This window comes from Trichosurus vulpecula, chromosome 7 (genome assembly GCF_011100635.1).
Source record: "Trichosurus vulpecula isolate mTriVul1 chromosome 7, mTriVul1.pri, whole genome shotgun sequence".
Lineage (NCBI taxonomy): Eukaryota > Metazoa > Chordata > Mammalia > Diprotodontia > Phalangeridae > Trichosurus > Trichosurus vulpecula.
In genome coordinates, this window is record NC_050579.1 from 266,610,351 (window position 1) to 266,618,528 (window position 8,178).

An 8,178-nucleotide genomic window follows, 5' to 3' on the forward strand; every position below is an offset into this window, starting at 1 on the left:
TATTCTGACTTCCCAGTCATAACTAGCAATTTGGGGGTGAGGAAGCACAAACACAAAGGGTGGCCAGGGATGCCTTGTCATCTGGAGCAAGCTAGGACTCAGTGACTGAAGATGGAAGAAGTGAGAAAAGAAAAGTTTAAGGTAAAAGAAGTTATTTATGGAGCAGACATTTCAGAGAGCATAGCTGAAGGAGTAGGTGGTTCGTAGTGAGATGTTGTAGGTGTGGGGTTGAGCATGGACAGCTGGAGATGGGGACTGGGGTTTGGACATCAGCATGAAAGGGTCCAGAATCATTGTGATAGGAAGAGTATGAGGGTGTGGGAGTACGCTACCCACTGAGGCATGAATCCAGGCAGAGTATTAATGATTGGAGAGATGTCTGTTAGGGGAGGTAGTGATAATGGCTGGATATGATGACTGACTGCATTTCAAAACTGGATTGGAATATTTTGTTTCCAAATCCAGCATTGAGAAGGCTGCCAGATGTTTGAGTCCTGGAGGAAAGCTGAGATTAAAGAACCACATGGCTGCTCTCACGCCTTTTGCAGTACAATGATCATAGGCTATAGAGGATGTTGGTTCCTGATGGGAGCTTCGGGAGGTGGCAGAACTGAAGAGGAGTGGGTGAAGGTGATGGCCAAGGGCTCCTCTATTGCCTGTAGTAAAACCCATGGGCACAAACATGGAGATCTACATGCCTAAAAGCCCACCAACATCAAGAGCCTACTATCTACATTGAGGCAGCTTGCTATAGGGATACAGATTTGGACTTGGGAATCAGAAAGACCTCATTTCAAATCTTGTGTCAGACTCTCGTACTAGCTGTGTGACCCAGGGCAAGTCACTTAATCTCTGTCAGCTTCCACTGCCTCATCTGTAAAATGAGGGATGGTAACATCTCCCTCATAGGAGTGTTGGGAGGGTCAAATGAGATTAGGTATGTAAAAGCACTCTGAAAGCCTTAAATCACAACATACATGTTAGTGATGATTATTTATGCAACAGACAACACTGCCTCACTCTCCCATCCGCATTCTTTTGCCTCACCTCTCTGGAATGTCACCGCACTTACCTGTCCTCCTCTTAGATTGGGCCTTTTCCGTCAACCCTTGAAAGCTAGGATATTGGAGGGAATTCTCATTTCAAAGAATCCTGCTGTCACTTGCACGATGGCAAATATAGTTCAGGAGCTAGGTGTTCAGTCCTTCAGTTCCTGGCTCATCCTTCCAGCATTCCAGTTCTCTGAGATTCAGTCATCCATCCCCAGCATGATAAAATAGAAGAAATACTGTATTTAAGAGTCAGGAGAAATGAATTCAAGTTCCAACCCAGCCAATAATTAGCTGTGTGACCTTTGGCAAGTTGCTTGAACTCTACCTCATTTTCATAGGAAAGTCCAGTCCAGTCCAACCTTTTCATTTTACAGATTAGAAAAATGAGGCCAGTGATTCGTTTAAGATCACACAAGTGATAAGTAATGGCTCCTGGGATTTGAATCCAGGCTTTCTTAAATTTGGGCCCCTTTCCTTTTTACAGTACTGCTTTCTCCAGGAGTCAGAATGTTTAATTTTTAAAGAGAGTTGACTCTAGAAAGTGAACTGAACTCCTTAACTATAAAATGGCAGGATTGAATTAGATATGCTGTAAGGTTCTTTTCATCTCTAACACTGCGAACCTAAGCTACACTGTTTCTCTCAGAGACTCTGGCTTTAAACTTTGTTTAGGACCTTGGCCTCTTACCTTTGGCATGTGGCTTATTGGGGAGTAGCAGGGGGAAAAGCAACCGAGGACAGAATGGAAAAGAATGGAAAAGGACTCCTGCCTTCACCCCCAGCCTGCTCTTGTATGTTCTACTTTGCCCCAAGTCTGAGTCTGTACTAACACTTAAACCAGGATGAAAAATGATAAAACAGTATATCCAAAGAAAACTGAGAAAAATGATATGGCTTATGATTGTAATACTTTCAGTCTGACCTATTTAAATGTTATTGATTGCCCCAAATGGAGAACAAATGAAAAAATAGGTATCAACACTGGTGGAAATTTGTAATCAAGAGGAGTAGGAAAAAGGAAGACAAGTTAAAGCTTGGTGAGAGAGCCAACTAAGCAAAGTCATCTGGAGTGTGTTTGAAGATGAAGGATGACAAATGAAAAATGGGGAGAAAATCTGTATAGATTTTTCCAACAAACTTTTCACTATGGAAAGAAAAATGGGAAAGCTAGTTGTACCAAAAGAGGAGGTGCTCTCAATGTCTGCTTGGAGCATTGAGAGATCTGTTCTTGAGGTATATGAAAGAAAAGGAAAAAATCCTGAACCTTTTTAGTTGAAAAGAAGGTGAAAGTAACTGATCAGTTACTTTTACATCAGTAACTGATCCATGAACATTTACTTTCCCATCAATATAAAAATTTTTATGAGAATAATCTACATATGTCTCAAGAGTAATATTGATGTGGATGCTAGAAGAGAACAGGTACCAAAAGAGAATCAACCAAGAAAACAATGTGTGTGTGTGTGTGTGTGTGTGTATGTGTACATATGTAATGACCATAATAATATAAGCAAAAAACAATTAAGCAAATGATACAGAGAATACAAGATCCCACTGTGCTTATTTATTGGCAAAAAAAAAAAAGCGTTCAATTGGGTAGAGCAAACTGCACAAACCAGATGTCTTTGATGCAAATGTCAGAAGTACACAAAAGACGTAAGAGCGATGACCTTGCTTAATGGCTCTGATTATTAATATTAAGTGAAGTATAAAATAGAGTGAGATAGACTTGTCAAACTGTCCAGTCAGATAGGTGGATCATAAGATCATAGGTTTAGAGCTGGAAGGAACCTTAGAGATCGTCTTGTTCTGCCTCTTCATTTTTCAGAGGAAGAAAGCAAAGCCCAGAGAGGTTGTTGCCTTTCCTGGGTCAAACAGGTAGCAAGCAGCAGAGCAGGAATTTGAACTTTAGTCCTATTGATACCCCACCAAGTATTGCCTCTGTCCTCCAAAAATACTCCTTCCTGCAGATGCCATTGTTCTGGTTGTATCAAGCTGCAACTCTTAAACAAGATGCATAATCACTCTTTTTAAAGAAAAAAAAAACCCTTGTTTTAGCTTCTGAATTGTCTTCTTCCCCTTCTGCCACCCAGTGAGAAGGCAAGAAAAACAAAGCCTGTTGCACATACATGTATTCATTCAAATCAGATTCCCCAGTTAGCCTCCCTCCTCCTTCCTCTCAAAAAGAAAAAAAAAAAAGAAAAGAAAAAGAAGGAAAAAAAAAAGAAAATATGCTTCACTCTGAATCCATCAGCTCTCTGTCTGGAAGTGGATAGCATGTTTCATCATGGGTCCTCTGGAATTGTGGTTGGTGCTGATGAGATTTGCTAAGACTTTCAAAGCTGATTATCTTTACAATATTATTGTTATCGTATAAACTGTTCTCTTTCTGCCCACTTCATTTTGCATCGGTTAATCTAAGTCTTCTCTGATTTTTCCAAAGCCATCCACTCATCATTTCTTACAATGTAGTATTTCATCACCTTCCTAGAACATAACTTGTTAAGACATGACCCAATTCTTTACCACCACAGAAAGAGCTGCTATAAATATTTTTATACGTATGGATCCTTTTCTACGTATGGATTCCTTTTTCTTTGATCTCATTAGGTTATAACCCAACCTAGTGGTGGTATTTCTAGGTGAAAGGTATGCACAGTTTAATATCTTTTTCTGGGCATGGTCCCAAATTGCTTTCCAGAATGGTTGGACCAATTCATAATTCATAGCTCGACCAACTATGCATTAAAATACCTGTTTCCTTCCCCACCCCCATCCCCCAACATCGTCACTTTTATTTTTTTGTCATCTTAGCCACTCTGATGGGTATGAGGTGGTATCTTAGAGTCGTTGTTTTAATTTACATTTCATTATTAGTTAGACTTTTTTCCATGTGGCTGTTGCTAGCTTTGGTTTCTACTTCTGGAAGCTGACTTATTTATATCCTTTGGCCATTTATCAATTAGGAAGTGGTTCTTTTTCTTATAAATTTGACTCAACTCCTTATATATCTTAGAAATTAGACCTTTATCAGAGAAACTTGATGCAAATTACCGCTTCCCTTCTAATTTTAGTTGCATTGGTTTTAAATGACACATAAATCACTCTTAAGATTTTGGGCTTAATTATCCACACTAGAAAAGCCAAATACACGAAGAAGAATGCCTATTGTGCAACTATGCCGTATAGTTAGATGAACAACCTGTAGAATTGATCCAACAGTACACACATCTTAAACAGACACATTAATTACACCTTAACCTTAAGACTCAAAGCCTTATAAAGATTCCAGTGGTTAGTCACTAAGCATTTATTAAGCACCTACTATGTGCCACACATTGTTCTAAGAACCAGTGATACAAATATAGCTAAAGACAGTCCCTAGCCTCAAGGACTTCGTAATCTAATGGGGAAAGACAACAAACAAATATGTATAACTAAACTTTATACAGGATAAATAGGAAATAACGGAGGATTTGGGGAAGGCTTGCTATAGAAGGTGGCGTTTTAATGGAGACTGGAGAGGAAGCCAAGAGAACAGATGAGGAAGGAGAATGTCCCAGGTACAGGAGACAGCAGAGATGAGATATGAGTGTCTTGTTCATGGAACAACCAGCAGGCGAGTGTCACTGGATCAGTATGTGGTAAGATGCAAAGTTCGAGAAGACTGGGAAGGTGGGAGGGGTCTAGATTATGAAGGGCTTTGAATGCCAAACAGCATATTTTGTGTTTGATCCTGAAAACCACAGGGAGCCATTGGAGTTTATTGGATAGGAGGGTGAAAATCACTTTAGTGGCTGAATGGAGACTAGATGGAGTGGGAGGAAACTTGAGGCAGGCAGGTGCACCAGCAAGCTATAGGGACAGTCCTGTAGAAGCCAGAGGGATGCCGCCATCAAAGGACCAACTGTGGATGGACAGTTAGCTGGACCCAGAAGTGATCAGGAGGAGAATTGGCTGGATCGTCACCCCTAAACTTAGACCACTCTTAAACCATAGCATTATGCCAGTGGAAAGGCATCACAGTGTGTGGGGTAGACACTTGTCCTCAGAGTCAGGAAGACCTGGGTTCAAGTTTTGCCTCTATCACGTACTGGTTTTATGACCCTGGATGTGCCACTTAGCCTCTATTGTCCAGAGTCCTAGACAACTCTCAAGATATAAGCTGCAGAGAAAGTGCTGGCTCACATTGGTAGGGAAAGTTCTTCACCAGGACCTCCCTCCATTGATCATGATAGCTTTTAAGGTTTACAAAGCCCTTTACATAACATTATTTAATTTGATCCTCACTACAGCCCTGTGAGGCAAGTGTCACCTTCCCCATTTTACAGAGATAGAGAGGTTAAGGGACTTGCCTAGGATAATCAATTCAAAGTGCTGAGGATACAAATAAGCAAAAAAAACCCCCAGAAACAAAAACCCCAAACCGGTCCATGCCCTCAAGGAGTTTACAGTCAAATAGGGGAAGACCACACAAAAAGAATCTGAAAAAGGGGGAGAAGAAGGGACCAGGGGACATGTTCCATATTGCTGAAGTCAAGGGGAACAGCTGGTGGAGAATGGAGTTACCAGAAAGGTTGGGTTATTCAGCTGTTTCAGTTCTGTCTGATTTTTTGTGACCCCCTTTTGGGGTTTTCTTGGCAAAGGTACTGGAGTGGTTTGCCATTTCCTTCTCCAGCTCATTTTACAGATGAGGAAACTGAGGCAAACAGGGTTAAATGACTTGCACAAAGTCACACAGTCAGTAAGTGTCTGAGGCTAGATTTAAATGTAAGTCTTCTTAACCCCAACCCTGGCATTCTAACTACTGCCCTAGAACCCTCTATAAAGGAAGACTTTGGGAGAAGTTTAGTGCTCTGCCCTCCAACCCTCCAGTCAGAGGGGAGAGGCAATTGAGGGTGAGTTAAAAGAGTGTTAAATATTAAAAATACCAGCTAGTAAGTGTTAGGCAGGATTTGAACTCAGGTCCTCCTGACTCCAAGAAGTCTAACACTGTATGCTCTGTTCTACTTAGCTGCTCCTTAAATCCCTAGTCTGCTTTAAAAAAAATCTTCCAATGATACTGTATGGTTGCAAGAAATGCAATGCTGATCTCCAAAAAATGAAATCTAAGGATCACTCAAACAGGTGCCTGGTGGGCATGAATGTACTGCCGCCCTCCTGGAAACATGAGGAATTAGGTATAAGTCGCGTAAAGTGTGTCATCAGAGAAAACCATGAATAGAAAAAAAGGATGGGTTGGTTATAAAGTAAAAGCTGGGGAAACTAATGAAGTGCCCACTTATTCCATTGGTATCTACTACAAGGCACTAGAGGAAGGTTCAAGACCCACTGTGGTGAATTTAGAAGAGGTCTTAGAGAAGAGCCTCACAATGGCCAGGCATTGGGTGAGCTTTGCCCTGCATCACTGGAGGAAAAACTCGTGTGAATGGAGTCCCGGATGCCTTGGAGTTAGGTCCCCAGGCTCCCCATTCAGGTTACTTATTTGCACTATTCATATCAGTTCAAGTGATTTCGATAAACTTATTCACTCCAAGCTATGAGTAACTGGTAAGACTTACCATTACCTCTCACAGGGGTATTTACATTTTAACAGTACTTAAAACCAAATGAGTAAATATCTGATTGTAGAATTGCAGAAAGTGTGCCAGGCAGGGAAGGCAATTTAGAGGATAAGGGGCCTTTTTAGGGACCCTGAAATCATTCCATTGATTTATAAAGCCAACATAGGCTGGAAGCTTGTATTTTGGGGAAAAGGGGAACCAAGATGGGGAAGAGGCTGAATAAGAAGGCCTCCCAGTTTCTAAAGTAGAGAAATTGAGGGACTAGAGGAAATAGAGCCAAGCTTTGAACCCTCATCCTCTGCCTTCAAACTTCTTCTGCTCATCCCTAAGGGGTCAGAAAGGGTGATTAGTTGTTCTGTTCCCCTTTCTTCCCCAGCTGTCTTTCCTCTCCAAAGGCAGGTGCATGTAACTCTCCAGGTTTGCTTTTCTGGAGTCTTGAGCTCCTTAAATGCCATTCTTCTCTTCTCCCTGAGTCTTGGCTCCATGCCCTTTCTGGTCACGGTGACCCTGTCTTAGAGGATAACCTAAGGAATGCTTATATCATTATCTTGGATTTACTCAGCGCCCAGCTCCACCCTGGAAGCTCTGGAATGAGGAGATGAGAAAACAATTTTTTTTTTTTCAAGTGGAGATGCATTTGGCGTCTTACTTCTTCTGCTTCCACAGTGGACTTCATGCTCCTTGACTTTTCTCTAAAGGGAGAGGTGGAATAACAGGGAGGTGTGACTCCTAGCACATAGGCATCTTGGGAACTACTCTGGAGTGAGGAAGTGAGATCCTGCCTTAGGTGAGGAAATGGGAAGTCACCAATAGTTATGGGATGGGGCAGGGTGACAGTCTATCCATCCTCTGAGAAATACACATGTAGGCTCCACCTGACATTAGGAAACCAGAGAGTCAAACAACATGTTGTCTTCTCCAGTCCTTAGTTGTCCTGCTTCTGTCCATTTCCTAAACAAGGTACTAGGAGAGGAGAGAAAGGGTCCTTTAGACCTGGGGATAACACTGGGGAACAACATGGGTAGGAGAGCTGTAGGAACCTAGGGAATCAGATGGTCACAGCACCACCACCACTCCCCTGCCCCACTCCACCCCTCACCCCCACCCCCATGCTCCTTATGCCTATGAGGTTTTGTTTGTCTCTGTATTAGCTCACAAGTTCAACAGTCCTGAAACTAGCAACATAAAATGTTAGACCCTCATTTTACAAATGAAGAAGCAAGTATAGAAAAAGGAAAGTACCTTCCCTGTGGTCACAAAGGGGCTCGGGGCTCCTGATTCTAGAAGCTAGGCGTATTTTAGAACATTAGGAGAATCAGGGGTTTTCTGGTCCAACTCCAGTTTTCCCTTCTATCCGCCCTTCCCCCTCCCTGCCCACTGCCCAAAGACACACAGAGTCACATCAATATCCACATCTTTATTAAGGTGCCCAGTGGGGCTAGTGACTGTGAGGCTGAGTCAAGCATTAGCCCCCAAATGCCATTGTTTGGGTGTGTGGATATCTGAGGGAAGAAGTTTGGGGTCTATGGTACCATCCCTGGATGGCACTGCTGCCACCTCCT